At 41.3% G+C, this 21,494-nt stretch overlaps 1 protein-coding gene across 2 annotated transcripts in view; it reads left to right on the forward strand.

Moving 5' to 3' along the window:
• HYCC1 (hyccin PI4KA lipid kinase complex subunit 1) overlaps window positions 1-21,494 on the forward strand; it is a 204,359-nt gene that overhangs the window by 3,230 nt on the left and 179,635 nt on the right. The window contains exons 1-2 of one of the 2 annotated variants that reach the window (XM_058446524.1): window positions 1,942-2,109; window positions 3,085-3,238. The gene's annotated coding sequence lies outside the window, so the exon portion shown is untranslated. Of the gene's footprint in view, window positions 1-1,941; window positions 2,110-3,084; window positions 3,239-21,494 lie in introns of those variants that run through there. The other variant, XM_058446527.1, reaches the window with a different exon arrangement.

Here is a 21,494-nt window from a genome sequence, read left to right on the forward strand (position 1 = left end):
CTAGGATTTTTGGAATGGTAAATGGGCACTGGCTTCAACTTCAAGTCACCAACTGCATTAACTCCTAACAAGAAGAGTCAGCCTATCCTTGAAAGTTTGAAAACAGGCATGGACTTCTCCTCTCTAGCTATGAAAGTCTTAGATGGCATCTTCTTCCAATAGAAGTTGTTTCATGCACATTGAAAATCTGTTGTTTGGTGTAGCCACCCTCATCGATGATCTTAGCTAGATCTTCTGGATAACTTGCTACAGTTTCTACATCAGCACTTGTTACCTTACCTTACGCTTTCATGTTATGGAGATAGCTTCTTTCCTTAAACCACAGGAATGAACCTCTGCTATCTTCTAGCTTTTCTTGGGCAACTTCCTTATTTCTTTCAGCTTTCATATAACTGAATAGTGTTAGGATCTTGCTCTGGGTTAGGTTTTGGCTTAAGGGAATGTGGTAGCTGGTTTGAGTTATTTAGACCACTGAAACTTTCTTCATATCAGCATTAAGGCTGGTTTGCTTTATTATCATTTATGTGTTCACTGGAGTAGCACTTTAAATTTCCTCCAAGCTTGTTTGCTTTTCATTCACAACGTGGCTGTTTGGTGCCAAGAGACCTAGCTTCCCAGTCTTGGCTTTCAACATGCCTTCCTCACTAAGCATAGTCATTTCTAGCTATTTATTTAAAGTTAGAGATGTGCAAGTCTTCTTTCACTTGAACACTTAGAGGCCACTGTAGGGTTATTACTTGGCTTAATTTCAATATTGTTGTGTCTGGAGGAATAGAGAGGCCCGGGGAGACAAAGAGAAATGGGGAACAGCTGGTCATTGGAGCAGCGAGAACACACGCAACATTTATTGATTAAATTCGCTGTTTTATGGGCTCGGTTCATGGTGCTCCAAAACAATTATAATAGTAACATCAAACATCACTGGTCACAGGTCACCATAACAGATATAATGCTAATGATAATAATAATAACAATGTTTGAAACATTGCAAGAATTACCAAAATGTGACTCAGAGAAACAACAAAGTGAGCACATGCTGTTGGAAAAATGGTACCGATAGACTTGATCCATGCAGGGTTGCCACAAACGATTAATTTGCAAAAAAACAAAACAAAAGAACATGCAGTATCTGTGAAGCACAATAAAGCATACTGCAAATAAAATGTGTGCCTGTCCTGTATTAACTTTGTTACTATTTAATCTAGCATTTCCCAAAATGTGTTTCTTGGAATGCCACTAGTCTTATGATTCCCCTAACCCGAACTGGTTCTCTGGTAATGCACCCACAGGAGGATAGGTCCTTGGGTGATCTTGGCCCATCCAGCTCTCCCTGCAACTTGTAGTTCTCAGAATAACCGTAGAATGCAACTTTCTGAGATAGAGAGGTAATGTCCAGAATAATCCATGTTGTGTCCTTGTTCTTCCCAGAACAGGGTGTACTGCAGCGCTTGTTCTCATTGATCCTAGTGCCACCTAGAGTATAAAACCCAGAGCACAGTGCTTTCAGTGTCCCTCAGCTGCAGTGGGATGTGGAGCACACACAGATAAGACCCTTTCCACACTCAGCAGCTTTCTTGAGCCTTAGAGGACTGGCTTGCTATGGATCGTAGGCTTCTATTTATTCCTGCTGCTCATCTATCTGTGCATAATAAATCTGTTTGCCTAGGCTGTGTGAGTGTTCTGTCTCTCTCACCAGACTCATGCGATTGGTAGAGAACCTTTGCAACAATTTCGGGAGACATGTAAAATATATCCTTGGTGAAAAAAACCCAAAATATATTTGTATATTAAGTGTTTAGAGAAGGTTTTCTGTACCTATTACTTAAACCTATTGAACTTTTCTATAGTCCAGTACTTTTTGAAGTGTCAACTTAGCCAGTTCCCATTTTCTGTGAATTACTTACTCCTCTATTCACCCACAGGAAGGATTCCTAAAGCTGTACCTATTCTGTGGGACTTTACCTCTACCTGGTCTCAGTTTATTGGATTAAGGTTGAACACCTAAACCAAAGAGACCCAATTAATAAGCTGAAGTAAAGAGCATCATGTTCTCTTTGGACACTGGACAGATGGATGTTGATGAGCTTGTGTGCAGCAGTTCTACCGGAAGTAGGTACAAGGGGCTCAGCTAGCCAATTTGGATGGTGTATGTGATAAGCAGAGAAAGGCAGCAGTCTGCAGAGACTGCAGAATGAAACAAACAAAAAAAAAAACGCAGAAACTCAGAGAGAAATCAGACAAAAGACCAGGTGGTGGGCAGGGGTCTGGGGGTTATCCAAGCTTAAAATTCAGGGTCTCTAAACTTGAACAGGCTGATTTCAAAGCTGTGGGCCTAGCAATGTGTTCACATAGCAATTTGGCTTTGTAAAATTTATAAAAGTAAGATATTTTAACCACAATAGCTTGAGTCTATTGTCTCATTTCACCCTGATTTTCCCTCTATCATACTTTTTTTTTTTTTCTCTCTGGTGGTGTTGAAATGGCCATATATATCTTTGGGAACAAATCACAAATTGAGCTGGGGATATATTTTTTGGCATCTAGCAGGATATATATTTGTAGATCACAGTTACTTCCATATAGTTAAGCTATTGCCAGCCCTTCTAATGTAATAATGGCATCTGGGAATAGTCCCTAGTCCCACTGTGCCAACCCTATCTTGTGATGCCAAAGATGCAGGGCCTGAGATCTTCTCCTAATATGTCTTACAGTAACCAGCACTGAAAGTATTTAAGTAGTGGAGGAGAAGCAAGTTTTAAACAGGTTTCATCAGCTAAGCCACAAGCTGGTCTATGGAAAATTCTTCAGTCATCAAATATGTAAAATTTTAAGCAGAAGGTTGGTACTCACTTCCAGTCAGAAGTGAAAGGAATATGTATGTCATGCATTATTATTATTATTTTTTTTTTGATACGGAGTCTCACTCTGTTTCCCAGCATGGAGTACAGTTGTGCAATCTTGGCTCACTGCAACCCCCACCTCTTGGGTTCAAGTCATTCTTCTGCCTCAGCCTCCCAGGTAGCTGGGATTACAGGTGCCTGCCATTATGCCTGGCTAATTTTTTTTTTTTTTTTGTATTTTTAGCAGAGACGGGGTTTCACTATGTTGGACAAGCTGGTCTCCAATTCCTGACCTCTGGTGATCTGCCCACCTTGGCCTCCCGAAGTGCTGAGATTACAAGTGTGAGCTACCATGCCCAGCCAGTCGTGTGTATATTTTACAATATGATGTGTGAATGGTAAGTGTGACCTCAACTTCCAGAATGGTAAAGTAAGGGCCTCTGAAAATCTACTCCTCCATAAAAGCAACAAGAACACTGGGAAATTGTCAAAATTAACTTTTTCAGAATGCTGGAAACTAACTAAAAGCTTATAACAATCCAAGAAGTAGTTATTTAAGACAAATGGCTGAATCTCATAACAATGAGACTTGTGGTGTTTTAACTCTTCCTAATCCCTTCTCACTTTCCCTAGCTTTACAGTAGCCTTAAAAACCAACAGCTTCACAACTATAGTAGCTGTGAAACCCACCAGCCCACTGTCATTGGAGAAGGCAGAACAGGTTAAGAGGTCCTCAAAAGCCTCATCCCTAGGGTATTTTTAGTATTCAGCCTGTCTGGCACCTTACTGAAAAGCTTCATTCTCAGGGCTTGTATTTATTTGACATGACTCAGAGCTCACTTTGGGTAAACAGCTCCACCAGCAGGGAATTTGACAAAGACAATAAGCAACAGTTCTTTAATATTGCAGCTGCCTAAGGCAGTATTGCCATTTAGGGCTAGCAAAATGCTGACCTAAACACTTAAATGGAAAAACTGAGTATATTAGTCAGGATTCCCCAGAGAAACAGAACCAATAAGATGAATGGATGGATGGAAAGAAAGATAGATAGATAGATAGATAGATAGATAGATAGATAGATAGATGATACATACATACACACATGTATACATACATATGTCACAGGATCCTTAGGGTGTTGCTTCACCAGCCAGAAACCTCTGTGGCTAATGGTACCTTCTGCCTGAATATTGCTTGCACCTGCTGGACTCATTCTGCCTACTCAGCCTGGCAAGCTGTGCCCAGCTCGGGCTACCAGCCGGGATCCCACACCTGCCAACAGCAAACGAGGTTCAGAGTGGTGAGGAGTGTGTGGGCCAGTTAGTGTGGGGTCCGGCCACTGTGCACAGCCAGGCAGGCCGGCTACTGTGGCAAGGCAGGCAGCTCCAGGCGCCAGCACGGGTGCTGGCTCCGTGCGAGGCTGTGGCTGGTCCAAATGTACTGTGTGCAGATTCTGTTGCAGACATCCACATCTGGATGAGGGGAACGCAGTGGCACCCAGAAGCTTGGAGATGCCAGGAACTACAGAGCCCTAAAGTGGGTGTCACAGCCCTGGCTGGGGAGCCCCTAGGTCTGGGCTTCCCGAAGGGCCACAGCTCTTCTCTCCTTCTTGTTGTCCGTAACATGGCAAGCAGGGGGACGTGTTTCATCCCTGTTTGTGTTATAGCTCTTTCAGTCCTGCCATTTGATGGGACTTGAGCTCTTATCCTGCATCCAGGAAGAATGAGGTATGCAAGCAAGCAAGGTGGAGAGGGCAAGCAAGGTGGAGAGGAGCTCATTGAGCAACAGAACAGCTCTCAGGAGACCTGAAGTGGGTAGCTCCTTTCCGCAGGTAGATCATCCTGATGAGTGTCCAGCTCTCAGTGGAGAGGAGACCCATAGTGGGTAGATCGTTTCTGCAGGCAGGTCATCCTGATGAGTCAAGGAGACTTGAAGCAGCTAGCTTCCTCCCACAGCTGGTAGTCTTGACATCTGTGTGAGTCTGGCTGAGTCTTCAGAAAGGAGGAAGTGTGTGCTCATTGGTCCATGGGCAGCCATGGGTGGGCCCAGGAAAAGCACCATAAGTTCTCACTCTGGGCCGCAGATTCTACCCAGAACTGGCAGCCTGGCTCCCAGGCTTCAGGCCATTCTTGGCTCGAAGGAGGGGCTTTACTGGGGACCCGCCCCTTCCCATCCAGGAACCTGTCTGCCTCCTGCCCTCATCAACATGTCATTCATGGCACCTTGGCTGTCCACACTGAGGGGTGTCTGCAGGCCCATGCCAAGCTGCCCTCAGTCACTGCCCCTCCCACCTCCCTCCCATGCTCTTTGGCGCCCAAAGTCTGGAGGGGGCTGAGGCGGCTGGGGGCTGTTGTGTCAATACCACCCTGAGCACATGTACAGCTGGCCAGGTTGTGACAATGCCCAGGATCAACCACAACTTTGCTCTGCCCCAGAGCAGGTGCTGGGAGCAGGGAGAGGCCAGGGAGCAGGAGCAGGGCACTTCCAAGCCTGCAGGAGCAGGGGAGCTTCCCAGTCCCTGAGAGCACAGGGATGCCCATGTCTGGAGCCATGGCTGGGTGGCTACAGCTGTGCCCCAGAGCGTGGTGCTCCTAGCCTACCAACTTGGTAGGGCAATGAGCTCCCACCTATTCCTGGCCCCTGCTAGCTCTGGGGAGTACACAGCCCCAGCTGCACCTCCCCCACTGCAGCCTGTGTCTTCACAGTGTGGCCACTCCAGATGGTCTGCTGCTGCTATCACATATACATACCTAAATGCATACATACATACATACATAAATATACACATATTTGTTATGGAAATTGGCTCATACAATTATGGAGGCTAAGATGTCCCAAGATAGGTTGTCTGCAAGCTACAAAACCAGGGAAGCTGTTGGTGCAATTGTCTGAGTACAAAAGCATAAGAACCAGGGGAGCAGATGGTTTAACTCTCAGTCCTAGGCTGAAGGCCTAAAAAACTGGAGGGACTGCTTTTGTAAGTCTGAGTCTAGTTGCCTAAGAATCTGGAGTTCTTTTTTTTTTTTTTTTTTTTTTTGAGACGGAATCTCACTCTGTTGCCCAGGCTGGAGTGCAGTGGCTCAATCTTGGCTCATTGCAACGTCCACCTCCCTGGTTCAAGTGATTCTCCTGCCTCAGCCTCCTGAGTAGCTGGGACTACAGGCATGTGCCACCATGTGTAGCTAATTTTTGTATTTTTAGAAGAGATGGGGTTTCACCATGTTGGCCAGGCTGGTCTTGAACTCCTGACCTCAGGTAAGGTTCCTAAGGTCCCTCCCAAAGTGCTAAGATTATAGGCGTGAGCCACCACGCCCAGCTGAGAATCTGGAGTTCTGATGTCTGAGGGTACAAAAAGATGGCTGTCTCAGCTCCAGAAGAGAGCAAATTCAAACTTTTTCTGCTGCTTTGTTCTATCTGTCATCAATGGTTTGAATGACACCTGCCTACATTGGTGACCACGGGTCTTCTTTACTCAGTCTACTGATTCAAATGCTTATGTCTTCTGGAAACATCCTCACAGTATTCCTAGAAATAATATTTTACCAGTTACCTGGGTATCCTTTAACCTAGTCAAATTGACACCTTAAATTAATCACCACATTAGGTAATGAGATGTCCATAGTTGGCTTTGAAAACTATGGCATATACTTGGGAATCTAGAAGGCCAAGAGAAACCTGAGAAGGCCTGAAACTCTTACCTGTGGTTGACTTTTGTGGCTCTATGCAAGCAACAAGTGACAGGTAAGGCAGAATTATAAGCTGCCTGCTGGAGCATTAAAGGTGCAACCCAACACACACATAGAACCCTTTGGCAGAGTAAAAGAATTATTGTTTTAAGTGATTTTTTATATAAAAAGGATTATACGCCATGACCAAGAGGGATTTATCCCAGGAATGCAAGGTTGGTTTAACATATGAAAAATCAATCAACGTGATAAATATTATATTAATAGCATAAAAAACACAAATAACATGATTATAGATGTGGAAAAGGAAATTGAAAAAATCTGGCACCCTTTCATGACAAGAACATTCAGTAAATTATGAATAGAAGGGAACTTCCGCAACCCATTAAAGGGCATCTATGAAGAACCCACAGCTAACATCATACTTAATGTTGAAAGACTGAAAGTTTTCCCTCTAATATTAGGAAGACAAAGATGTCTCATGTCTCCACTTCTATTCAACATTGTACTGTAGGTTCTAACCAGGGCAGTTATGTAAGAAAAAGAATTAAAAGACATTAAGCTTGGAAAGCAGGAAGGAAAACTATCTTTATTCACAGTTGACATTAACTTATATATAAAAAATACTAAGGAACACACGCACACACATGCACACGTGCACACACACAGCATTAGAGCTAATACAAATTCAGCAGTGTTTCAGGATACAAGATCAAGATACAAAAATCAGTTGTTTTTCTATATACTAACTTAAAAGATAATAAATATGAAAACGGAATTAAGAAAAGATTCTATTTATCATAGCATAAACAAAAATAAAATAGGAATAAATTTAACAAAGGAAGTATAAGGCTTATACACTGGAAAATATAAAACATCATAGAAAAAAATTAAAGAAGACCTAAATAAATGAAAAATATCCCATGATAATGGAGTGAAAGACTTAATGTTGTTAAAATAAGAGTACTCTCCAAGTTGATCTACAGATTCAATGTAATTATTATCAAAATCCCAACTGCTATTTTTTTCTTTACAGAAATCAACAAGATAATTCTAAAATTCATATGGAAACACCAAGAGGCCAGGCATGGTGGCTCATGCCTGTAATCCCAGTACTCTGGGAGGTCGAGGCTAGTGGATCACTTGAGGTCAGGAGTTCGAGACCAGCCTGCCAACATGGTGAAACACTGTCTCTACTAAAAATACAAAAATTAGCCAGGAGTGGTGGCATGCACCTGTAGTTCCAGCTACTGGGGAGGCTGAGGCAGGAGAATTGCTTGAACTTGGGAGGCAGAGGTTGCAGTGAGCTGAGATTGCACCACTGCACTCCAGCCTGGGTGATAGAGCGAAACTCAGTCTAAAAGAAATGCCAGGAACTCAAAATAGTCAAAACATTTTGAAAGAAAAAGGCGAAGTTGAAAAATTTTAAACTTCCATATTTTAAAACTTACTACAAAGTTAATATGTAGTACTAACGTAAGAATGCAAGTATAGATCAACAGAATAGAATTGAAAGGCCAGAAATAAATTCCTGTAGTTATTGTCAATTGATTTTCAAGAAGAGTGTCAAGACTATTTAATGAGAGAAGGAATATTTTATTTTTCAACAAATTATGTTAATATAACTGGATAGCCACATGCAAAAGAATGAATTGAGATCCCTATCTCACATCATATACAAAAATTAACTCAAATGGGGACTAAATATAAGAGGAAAAACTGTAAAACTCTTAGAAGAAAAAATATGCTTAAATCTTTGTGACATTGGATTGGGCAGTGGCTTCCTAGACACCAAAAGCACAAGCAACAAGAAAAAAAAAGATAATTTGGACTTCATAAAAATGAAAAACTTTTGTTCTTCAAAGAATACCATCAAGAAAGTGAAAATACAGCCCATAGAATCACAGGAAATATTTGAAGATCATGTATTGGAAAAGGAACTTGTGTCCAGAATATGTAAAAACACCAATAACCCAATTTAAAAATGGGTAAAGGATCTTAACACACTTTTCTCCCCAGAAGACAGACAAATGGCCAATAAACACATGAAAGATGCTCAGCTCCATTAGTCATCTGAGACTAAATAAAAAAAAAAAAATCAGAACTACAAGATACCACTTCACGCCCACTAGGGTGACTGTAATTTTAAAAATGTATAACAAGTGTTGGCAGGATGTGGAGAATTTGGAATGCCCATACATTACTCATGGGATTGTAAAATGATGCAGCCACTTTGGAAAACAGTTCAGCGGTTCCTCAAAATGTTTAAAAAAAAAAAAAGGATTTATCATATGACCCAGCAATTCCACAAGGAATTGCCACGAGGCAATTGAAAACATGTCCACACAAAAATGTGGGCACAGATGTTTGTAACACTGTTACTCATAATAGCCAGAAAGTGAAAACAACTCAAATGTTTATCAGTTAATGACTGGATAAACAAAATGTGGTATATTCCATATAATGGTAATGTTCCATGTTATGGAACATTAGTCATTACTGAATCATAAAAAGAAATGAGATTCTGGTACATGTTATAATGGGAATGAACCTTTAAAACATTATGCTAAGTCTAAGAAGTCAGACACAGAAGATCACAACTTACGTGTTTTCATTCATATGAAATCCCCAGAATAGACAAATCCAAAGAGATGGAAAGTAGAATATTGTTTGCCAGGGATTGGGGGGTGGTAAGGAGGCAATGAGAATTGGCTACTTATATGTATGCTTTTTTTTTTGGAGTGATAAAAACGTTCTGGAATTAGATGGTGGTGATAAATGCACAACTTTGTGAGTATACTAAAAACCATTGAATTGTATATTGTAAAGGGGTAAACTTTATGGTATGCAAATTATATTTACTATATCTGTTTTAATTTTTTTGAGACGGGATCTCACTGTTACCCAGGCTGGAGTGCAGTAATGTAATCTCAGCTCACTGCAAAGTTCGCCTCCTAGACTCAATTGATCCTCCTGCCTTAGCCTCTAAGTAGCTGGGATTACAGGTGTGTGCCACCACACCCAGCTAATTTTTGTATTTTTTGTAGATATGGAGTTTTGTAATGTTGCCCAAGCTGGTCTCAAACTCCTAAGTTCAAGTGATCCACCCGCCTTGGCCTCCCAAAGTGCTGGGATTACAGGAGTGAGTCACTGTGCCTGGCATATTTTTAAAAATTATAAATGCAACTTTTTCTTCATTTTTGAGGGGAAATGCATGAAATAGAATTTATCAGAATTACTATGTTTTTATAACAGTACTACCAACAGTGAGTTTGTCTATGTATGAAGTTTCATATTTTATGCATCCTGGCATATTGGACCACATCTTGACAACATAATGCATCATGTCCTGATAAAGTCTTGCGATCCTAGAAGCACATGTGACTGAGAATGAATTAGTATCTAGGATATATAAAAAATGCTTACAAATCCATAAGAAAAACATCTTTAAAAAAGGACAAAATAAATAATTAGAAAATGTACTCAAAAGGAAATTGGAATGACCAATGTATAAAAATGTGTTCAACATCACTAGTAACCTGACAAGTGCATGTTAAATCCAAAATGAGATAGGCTGAGGTGGGCAGATCACTTGAGGTCAGGAGTTCGAGACCAGCCCAGTCAACATGGTAAAACCTTGTCACTACGAGAAATACAAAAAAAATTTAGCTGAGTGTGGTGGTGGGTGACTGTAATCCCAGCTACTTGGGAGGCTGAGGCACAAGAATCACTTGAACCTGGGAGCAGAGGTTGCAGTGAGCCAAGATTGCGCCACTGCACTCCAGCCTGGGCAACAGAGTGAGACCTCAACTCAAAATAAATAAATAAATATAAAAAAACATAATGAGATAGGTTTTGGCATCCATCCATCCATCCATCTGATTGACCAAAATTCTGCAGGGTTACGATACCAAATATTACTAAGGATATTTAGCATTTATCCATTGCTGGCAATATTATAATTTGGTACAGTCACTTTGGACAACAATTTGACGAAATCTAGTAAAGCTGACAATGCATACTCCCTAAGCAATTTCACACCTAGACTGGGCATACCTACAAGGAATAGCACATTCATGGCAGTATTTTTTGGTTGTAAACAATTTACATGTCCACTTATAGGAAAATAATAAAGAAGGCACACTGTACCATAATTATATTGCAGTAAAAAATGAGTTAGAGCCACAGGAATAAACATAGATTCAGTAGTATAATATAGAGGAAAGAAAGTAAGATGCATAAAGATCCACACATTATGAAACCATTAAAACGGTGTTGAAGTGTAAGAAATAGTAAACCAATGTATTGTTTAGAAATTGATGCATAGGTAGTAAAAGTATAATTTTTTAAAAAGTATGTGAATGATAAACACCAAATTAGTATAATGGTTAGCCATGTGAGGAAGGGAGATGGGTGAATTTTAGGATGAGTTCACTTGAAGCTTCGACACTTTGGGTAATGTGTGTTTTATTTTTGTTTTGTTTTTCTTAAGCAAGATGCTAGGTACATGGCTATTTGTTATGCATTTTGCATATCTAATCATCTAATTATATGATATTATGTTTATTTATGTTAAGTTTAATTTATATACAAAAACCGAAACGAATGATTAGCAAAAAAAAAAAAGGGCAATAAACATGGAAACTAGGAATATCATTCAAAGTGTTACCACTCTAAAAACGAACATCACTATCCCTATGTCACTTTAGGCTTATGATTCTGACATTGTTTATAGTCCGGAATCTAAATTATTTCCCAGTTATTTCCTTTTTAAAAATTTCTGCTTGGGAATATCCCAGTTTTATCAGTCTCAAACTGCATGGTCCAGTAGTTGCTTATTTCTTGTCTCTTCTTTTTTCTCAGATCACAAATTAACATTTTCTCCTACCTATTATATATCTGCTCCATCAGAAACAATCTTCCTTATATTTTTATATTATTTTATTGTTCATAGGATATTTGCATATTTATTATTTCTTATGATATTTTACATGTATTTCTCTTTTTAAGGATGGGAATATAATCATAGAAAGGCTAAGCCATTTTTCCAAAGTCACTTTGCATGCGGTTGAAGCAGGATTAAATTTCAGGTTCTAATTTTTAGTCCACTGGGACATTAATTACTCTTTTCTCCACCAAGTGTCACAGCTTCAATATTTCTGCTTAGGTCAAAAGGTGCTCCTTATGGGGGAGGGGATGGGGAACGTGGATGGGGGGAAAAAGGAGCATGTCTGCCTACTCTCACTTAACCAGCCAAAACATTTTGCTTCTTTCCCAGACATCCACTCCTTTTACCTCTTGAAATAGCTCTGCCCCAAGGAAGGAGTAGTTGCTAAGCTAATTGGCCAGAACCTAATAGTCATTGGGTACCATTTTACTAGTGGGTAGGGTCACTATGCATTTAAAGAACGGCACCCACACTCGTCACTCATTATCTAATTCTATGAAGTTGTAAAAATGCCCAGGTAGGGCCTGTATCTGTTGGGCAGGTCTATTTATTTGAGCTTCTTCCAGCCTGCAATTTGATGTGTAAGTCAGGCTGAGCTCTGCCCCTTGACATGGCCATTTCTGATTTAGGGGGTGCTGGCCAGGGAGGGAGGCTCTCTGCCGACTTCCATTCTCCATTCTGGCTCTGACAGACTTCTGCCTTGAGGGGCTGTGAGTCCTTCTTTAGCTGTTCGTAAAATGATATTTTCTCCCTTCTAACTCTTGCTTCTCATGTCTACCGGTGGCTTTTATACTTGGATACCCTGCCTGGTAGGGCAGTGGGTTAGTGGTAGGATTTTCATGGGCGCCCGCCACCACACCCAGCTAATTCTTTTGTATTTTTGGTAGAGACCGTTTCATGGTGTTAACCAGGATGGTCTCGATCTCCTGACCTCGTGATCCGCCCACCTCAGCCTCCCAAAGTGCTGGGATTACAGGCGTGAGCCACTGTGCCCAGCCCATTTTACTACCTTTTTGTTTTATTTTATCTATTTCACCAGCTACCATAGCTTTATCACATATAACTATCAGAAAATGACTGTGATAAAAGATAAAAGGAGTTTGATGTGACATAAAAGAAAAACTTGAATAGGAGTGAATGTTTCTTGATAAATACATTTGACACTCAGTGATTTCCCTCCTAGAAATAATTCGTTTACATTCATCATAACACCCAATAATGGAAAACACAAGTTTGGTCTGCTTTTTTATTTCAATATTAGTTAGATTAATCTTAAATAGTTGTCACTATTTCTATTAGATTATATCTCTTAAAATAAAATGCTTTGAAATTATTTAGTATATGCTTTTGTCTAGCAAATAGAATTTTATCATTGCCAACAAAAGAGAGTTACCCATGGCTATGAATGTTCACGTATGGAAAGAGCCCCAGAAAATTGCCTTGATCCCCAATTCCTGCCCACAAGGCTCACAATCATATAGAGTAAGAAAATGAGGGATTTAAGCTGATAACTAGTTTTAAGTATTTAAGCCATGTTTTCCTTCAGTAAAATAGACAAAAACTACCATTTAGTGAGCATTTACTATGTGCCAATCACTGTGTTACATATTTTCTCTATATGGTCTCCCTTTACCTTTACATGCGCCTGTGAGCTTGGTGCTGATAATTTGGGATTTATGAAAGTTAAAGACATCTGCTCTTCAAAGGCATTGTTAAGAGGACGAAAGGACAAACTACAGTGTGGAAGAAAATATTTCCAAATCACATACTGATAAAAGACTTGTATCTAGAACATATAATGAACTCTCAACTCAGTAGGAAAAAAACAAACCATTTGGGGAAAATATGGGCAAAAGATTTGAAGAGATAATTCACCAAAGGAGAATTAGGAAAAGAGCACATGAAAAGATGCTCAACATTTTTATTTATCGGGGGAATACAAATTAAAACCACAGTAAGATGCCACTTTACACCTAAAAGAATGTCTAAACTTAAAACACTTGACCATATCAAGTGTTGATGAAAATATGGAAGCACTGGAGTTCTCATACACCGCCAAGTGGGAATGCAAATGTACAACTACTTTGGAAAACAGTTTGGCAGTTTCCTAAAGTTATACAATATGCCTCCTATATGAATTAGCTATTCTACTCCTAGGTATTGACCCCCAAAAAATGAAAGCATACGTCTTTACAAAGACCTGTATATAAATGTTCAAACAGATTTATTTATAATAGCCAAAAACTGAAAACAACCCACTATCCATTAGTAGGCAAACGGATTTAAAAAAGGACTGTATCCATATAATGGAATATTCTGCAGCAATAAGAAGGAATGAACTATTGATACATGCAAAAATGCATAAATATCAAGATAATTATGCTGAGTAGAATAATAAAGACAAAAAGAGTACACATTGTATCATTCTACAAATGTACACATTTATAGAAAGTTCTAGAAGATGCAAACATGTTTAGTGACAGAAAGCAATCAGTGGTTGCCTGGGACATGGGTTTAAGAAAAGGAGGAATAAGAAGATAGAATTAAAAAGAAGTGTGAAGTCAGGTGCAGTGGCTCACACCTGTAATCCCAGCACTTTAGGAGGCCGAGGCAGGTGGATCACTTGAGGCCAGGAGTTAGAGACCAGCCTAGCCAACATGGTGAAAACCCATTTCTACTAAATGTACAAAAATTAGCCAGGTGTGGTGGTGCTTGCCTGTAATCCTAGCTACTTAGGAGTCTGAAGCATGAGAATTACTTGGACTTGGGAGGCAGAGGTTGCAGTGAGCCGAGATTGCACCACTGCACTTCAGCCTAGGCAATAGAGTGAGACTGTCTCAAAAAAAAAAAAAAAAAAGGATAGAGAAAGCATTTTGGGATACGGATATGTTCATGATCTTCATGATCTTGATTGTGGTGATGATTTAATGGGCACAAAAATTATCTAATTGTACATTTTAAATATATGCATTTTATTGTATGTCCATTATACCTCAATAAAATTGTTTTTTTAAAAAACAACTATGAAGCCATGGAGGCTTTTATACATTTGAGCAATAAATGTTATTTGGACTGCCTTAGTACTTTTAAAAGCACCTAAAGATTTAACAGATTTAAGCTGGTAACAAGCTTGGAGATATTGGGATCACTTTTTTTTTTTTTTTTTGAGACGGAGTCTCACTCTGTTGCCAGGCTGCAGTGCAGTGGCACAACATCGGCTTACTGCAACTTCCACCTCCTGAGTTTAAGCAATTCTCCTGCCTCAGCCTCCCGAGTAGCTGGGACTACAGATGCGTGCCAGCATGCCCAGCTAATTTTTGTATTTTTAGTAGTGACGGGGTTTCACCATGTTGGCCAGGCTGGTCTCGAACTCCTGACCTCGTGATCCACCTGCCTTGGGCTCCCAAAGTGCTGGGATTACAGGCATGAGTCACCGCGTCCGGCTGGGATTACTTTTTAAAAGGAGCTTTATATATATATATATATAGACAATGGAATCCTAGGTTTTGGAAATCTTTATCAATATGACATACAAAAAAAAAAAAGACTTTTCAGTGTTGTTATTTTTGAGACAGGGTCTCACTATGTCACCTGGAGTACAGTGCCACAATTATAGCTAACTATCTTCTGGGCTCGAGAAATCCTCCTGCCTCAGCCTCCTGAGTAGCTAGGACTAGAGGTGTGCACTGCCATGCCCAGCTAATTTTTCTTTTTTTGTTGTTTTTGTAGAGACAGGGTCTCACTATATTGCCCAGGCTGGTCTCGAACTCCTGGTCTCAAACAATCCTCCCACCTCGTTATTTTTAAAATTCTTAATGAGATTAGGCATGTTTTCATACATTTATTGACTATTTGTATTTTTTCTTTTGTGAATTGCCTGTTTATATTTTTGTTCATTTTTCTTTTGGATTTTTTTTTCTTGTTGACTTGTAAGGATTTTTTGTTGAGGTGGATTTCAGACAAACTGAGTTGGAGATAATGTACATATAAAAATGTCCAGTAAGTCATTGAAGATGCAGGATGAGGTCTCCAAGGAAAATAAAACAAATGAGCAAAAGCAGATTATGAAATCAGAGCCCAAGGAAGAAACAGATCCAGTGGAGGCAAAGAAGTATTCAGAGTGACCTGGAAAAACATGTCCTTATATGACCGTTACCAGTCACATGTCCTTTTACTATCCAATTTAGCGTGCGTGCTTGACTGCAGGAAGTCCATCTTTTTTTTTTTTTAGTTTGCCTCCCCAAGTATTTCCAAAAAGCCCCAGGGGTGCTGAAACATATCCAAGTGTCTGTTCTTCTAGCTATTTTCCTCTTGGCAAACACCAAACTCAGTGCGCCCCCTTGAGGCTAAAGGCTTCCACAGAGCCACTCCCATGCTGTAACTCCAGAACGTGCTGCTCATGCAGTGTTGAGTAAGACACCCAGTGACCTTCTGAAGCCCTGGCGTCAGAGGCGTTTGAACCAGAGCACTGTGAGAGTACGTTTCCTTTTCTATGTCTGATTTGGCTCTATGTAAAGAGAAGTTTGGTCATTTCTCTGAAGATCCAGGAAAATTCATAGATAAGTTTGAGAAATTAACTCACCTATAGTTTAACTTGGCAGAATCAGCATGTTTTGTTGTTTCTGTGTTGTATAGTGGAAGAAAAACAACACTTTTTTTTTTTTTGAGACAGAGTCTTGCTCTGTCATCAGGCTGGAGTGCAGTGGTGTGATCTTGGCTCACCGCAACCTCTGCCTCCTCGGTTCAAGCGATTCTCCTGGCTCAGCCTCCCAAGTAGCTGGGATTACAGGTGCCCGCCACCGCACCCAGCTAATTTTTGTATTTTTAGTAGAGACAAAGTTTCACCATGTTGGCCACGATGGTCTCGGTCTCTTGACCTGGTGATCTGCCTGCCTTGGCCTCCCAAAGTGCTGGGATTACAGATGTGAGCCGCCGTGCCTGGCCAAAACAACACATTTTGGGGACAGCTAGGACCCATGCAGATGAGGTATTGGCTTGTAACCCTAACCATAATATATATCAGGCAGGAGGTATAGCAGTTGCAGATCAAGATCCAGGGTGGAACTATCAAAGGTGCAGCGAGGACTTGGGGCGTAGAGATCATATGGTCTCTTGTTTGTTGGAAGGGATAAAGAAATGTATGAAAAAGCCTGTTAACTATGAAAAGGTTAAGGAAGTTTCACAGGGCAAAGACGAGAATCTACCTTTGTTTCAAGGGGGTTTAGTTGAGGCAATCAGGAAATATACTAACACTGATCCTGTCTCAAGGGGACAAACCCTTTGGGAGTACATTTTATATTCCAGTTTGCCCCTGATATCCACAGGAAACTGCAAAAAGCAGCTATGGGCCCCCAAACTCCTATGGAACAGCTTTTTTTTTTTTTTTTTTTTTTTTTTTTAAAGATGGATTTTCACTCTTGTTGCCCAGGCTGGAGTGCAATGGCATGATCTCGGCTCACTGCAACCTCTGCCTGCTGGGTTCAAATGATTCTCCTGCCTCAGCCTCCCAAGTAGCTGGAATTACAGGTATGCACCACCATGCCCAGCTAATTTTTTTGTATTTTTAGTAGAGATGGGGTTTCACCATGTTGGTCAGGCTGGTCTCGAACTTCTGACCTCAGGTGATCCACCCACCTTGGCCTCCCAAAGTGCTGGGATTACAGGCATGAGCCACCGTGCCTAGCCTAGAACAGCTTTTGGATATGGCATTTTAACTTTCTAATAACAAGGACAAAGTAGAGGAAGCAGAAAGAGCAAGAAGGACCTCCCAGAAGGTGCAGCTCTTGGCTGCAGCCTTAAGCTCACCTCCCACATGGGGTTGCCCTCCTGGCTCTTGGCCTGAACAAGGGAAGCTGAAAGGTAGGAAACCCAAAGCTGGGTGTCCAAGTCACTGTGCCTTGGGCATGAATCAGTGTGCACACTGTAAGAAAACTGGCCACTGGAAGAAGGATTGCCCAGCGTTCTGAAGGGAGCCATTGGCACCTGAACCAATGATGGCAGAAATAGCCAGGCAAGCCCAAGAGTGATGAGGCCTCAGACCTTCTGCCACAGCTTCTGTTGGACAACTAGCCATATCTCTGGAGGAGCCTCGGTAACCCTTGATGTGGCAGGTAAGAATATTAACTTCCTTCTGGAATGCATACTCTGTTTTGACCCATTATAATGGGCCTCTGTCACCCCAAAACTGTATGGTCATGGGGATAGATGGACAAGCTCGTAGATGACATTTACCTATCCTGTAAGCTCCTCTTCAGGAACTGTGGTTTTCTCCTGAATGCCCCACCCCTGGTTGGGGAGGTATTTGTTAACTCAGCTGAAAATAGTAGTATCTTTTGGAAATCATAAAGCAGACAAGAAATTTCTCCTTCTCCTTTCCTGTGAATAAATATCAGGCTTTGTTGCTAAACATCCTGATATAATTCTTTTTTTTTTTTTTTTTTTTTGAGACGGAGTCTTGCTGTGTCGCCCAGGCTGGAGTGCAGTGGCGCAATCTCGGCTCACTGCAAGCTCCGCCTCCCGGGTTCACGCCATTCTCCTGCCTCAGCCTCTCCGAGTAGCTGGGACTACAGGCGCCTGCCACCACGCCCGGCTAATTGTTTTGTATTTTTTAGTAGAGACGGGGTTTCACCGTGGTCTCGATCTCCTGACCTCGTGATCCGCCCGCCTCGGCCTCCCAAAGTGCTGGGATTACAAGTGTGAGCCACCGCGCCCGGCCCTGATATAATTCTTTAAGTAAGCCAAAGTTTGAATCCAGCTACCTATTTGCCTGAACCCACAGGTACCCTAGATCATTCTTGCATACAAGTTATGGAGAAAGTTTACTCCAGCTGTCCGGATTTAAAAGATGATCCTCTAGATAATCCTGAGGTAGAATGGTTTACAGATGGAAGTAGCTTTGTGCACCAGGGAAACAGAATAAAAAACTGCTAATACAAGGTGCTAATCAGTGGAAAATAGTTAAACATTTGCATGACTCTACTTATTTGGGAAGAGATTCCCTGTTTCAATCAATGTCTTGGTATTTAATAGGAAAGGCTTACTTAAAGTGTAAAGCAGATAACTAAATCAGGCCTGTGAACTGTGTGCTCAGAATAACCCCAAAAACCAGTCTTTACCTCCTCCTCTAGTAAGGCCTGTTCAGCATAGGGGAACGTACCCTGGTGAAGATTGGCAAATAGACTATACTCAGATGTCCCCATGTAAAGTGTTTATTTATTAGTATTTGTTGACACCTTTACTGGTTGGATCGAGGCTTTTCCTACCTGGTCTGAAAAGGCAATTGAGGTTTCTAAACTCCTACTAAAGGAAATAATTTCTAGATTTTGGCTGCCTAAGAGCTTACAGAGCAATAATGGCCCATGTTTCACAGTGACAATTACCCCAAACACATCTTCAGCCCTAGGAATTCAGTACTGCCCTCATTCGCATGGAGGCCACAGTCTTCGGGGAAAGTAGAAAGAACTAATCAAACTCTAAAAAGGACTCTTGCTAAACTACGACATCAGAAACCTGGCTGTCTTTATTACCTGTAGCTTTATTATGGGTTCAAGTGGCCCCTAAGGGAAATCTGCAGCTTAGCCCTTTTGAAATAATGTATGGAAGGCCTTTCTTAACTACACACCTCCTAATAGACATAGATACTTTCAAGCTACAGAATTATGTGATCAACTTAGGACAAGTGCAAAGCATACTCCTTGATTATGGAAACCGAAGACTCCCTTCCCCCACTAAGGAAGAGAATCTTGTTACAACCCAGCCGGGAGACTGGGTCCTATTAAAAACTTGGAAGGAAGGGTCCTCAGCAGATCAACTTCCCCCAAAATGGAAGGGACCCTCTTAAGTTCCCATTAGTACCCCAACTGCAGTTAAACTTCTGAGAAAAAACAGCTGGGTCCACTTATCTTGAATGAAACCTATCTCTTAGGTAGTCCCACAGGCCTATGGAACGCAAGAGAGTGATCTCGTTTATTCCTGTGAGCCAATCAGTGACCTCTGACTCCTCTTCAGAAGAAATGAAAGGGATGGATAACATAAAGATATAGATTGGCATTCTACTTTTGGGTATAAGTTGGAATCATGGAGAGAGTAACTTATTTACCGAGTGGGCGTAGACTTTAGCCTCTCTACCTAATCAGACAAACTGTTGGGTATGTGGAGATTTTAACAGTGGCCCAAGGGGGAACTTGTGTTCTGATCAAAACCCAATGAGTATATGTTTCAGACTATTCACATAATATTATCCGGGATATGAAAGCTTTAGACACTCATATCTCTGCCATTGGTGCATTATCAGTGGACCCTATATCGGCTTGGTTCCAACAACTGCCCGGCTCTTGGAGAGCCTTCCTGTTTAGTTTACTTGGAACAATTTTACTTATTTTACTTTGCTGTTGTGGAATATATTGTGGTTGTACTCTTTGTGTAGGAATGCAAGACAAGTTTACTCAATGCTTTCTTAAACTGGACACTTATTAATCTTCCAGATATCACCTTTTGTCAGAACTTGAAGTTATGAATGACCTTCACCATACCAATGCTCTCTGACTGAGCTTCTCTCTACCCTGAATGCAAGAGACCCTAATAGTTAGGCAGGAATATAATCGCCCCTATCCAGCCTGAAGAAGTTGCAGAAGACGGATCTTCATCCTTCTACAACCCTTAGGATTAAGGGTCCTCTTGTAAAGGGCGGGGGGAGATATGTCAGAGGAAGTCAGAGTTTGAACCAGAGCAACTCCATCTTGAGTGAGGGCTAGGAAAATAAGGCTGGGACTTTCTGGGCTGCATTCTCAAAAAGTTAGGCATTCCTAGCCCCTAGATATTTATGGTTAAGGGAACAGATTAATATTGTTTATAAAACAGACCCAGACTTGGGAGTGTCTGGTATCCTGATATCTGGAGAACAAAGGCATTCCTAATTTTGCTTTAAAGATAATAGTATCCACCGGCACTTTGGGAGGCCGAGGCAGGCAGATCATGAGGTCAGGAGTTCAAGACCAGCCTGACCAACATGGTGAAACCTCGTCTCTACTAAAAATACAAAAATTAGCTGGATGTGGTGGCGCGTGCCTGTAATCCCAGCTACTCAGGAGGCTGAGGCAAGAGAATCACTTGAACCCAGGAGGCAGAGGTTGCAGTGAGCTGAGATCACACCACTGCACTCCAGCCTGGGCAACAGAGTGTGACTCCGTCTCAAATAATAATAATAATAATGTTGATCCTTGCAAAATATAGTAATTAAGAAAATCAATCCTTTATCACAAACCCTTGTAGCAGAGCACATCTCCCCACATATACAAGCATTGTGCCTAGGGTGGATGCGTTCCTTCTCTTACTTTCAGGAACGTCCTACTCTATCTATGGAATAGCTGTCCTTTCACCACTTTCTTAATAAACTTGCTTTTTTGCACTGCAGACTCACCCTGAATCCTTTCTTGCATGAGATCCAAGAACCCTCTCTTGGGATCTGGATCAGGACCCCTTTCCTATAATACTGGCAGTCTGGAGATGTGTGCCCTAACCAGGCCATACTCCCATTGCCCCGTGACCATCCATGCTGTGGCTACTGTTGCTGAAGCTGAACCTCAAGGTTACTGTTAAATAGGGTAAGCCAAATAACTGGCTCAAGCTGGGCCACCTGCTCTAATTATTACCACCAGGGTTATTGCAGATCCCAGCACAGGCTATGGTCATTCCTTATGATGTACTCTTTGGAGAGATGTACAGTTTGTTGGCTAATGGGTCAACAGCAAAAATGGCCCAGCCTTACCACCTTCAAACTCTTACGGTTCATGTAGGTGTTTCCTTGGGCCCCAAACCTGCCTTCAGGATGGCTGCGTTGAGAGCAGATTGACTGATGCAAGGTTCACTTTTCCCAGCTGACCTCCTAGCCTGCCTTTTTCCTGTTTTCATGGTAAAGATTTCCCAGGATCTTGCTGCTCTTCCCTGTTGCCTAATTTGGGTTAGGCCACCAAAGTCCATCAAACAAATTTGACTCATTTGGACTTGGGATGCAAAAAGACA

The sequence above is a fragment of the Hylobates moloch genome, unplaced genomic scaffold (genome assembly GCF_009828535.3).
Source record: "Hylobates moloch isolate HMO894 unplaced genomic scaffold, HMol_V3 SCAFFOLD_1, whole genome shotgun sequence".
NCBI lineage: Eukaryota > Metazoa > Chordata > Mammalia > Primates > Hylobatidae > Hylobates > Hylobates moloch.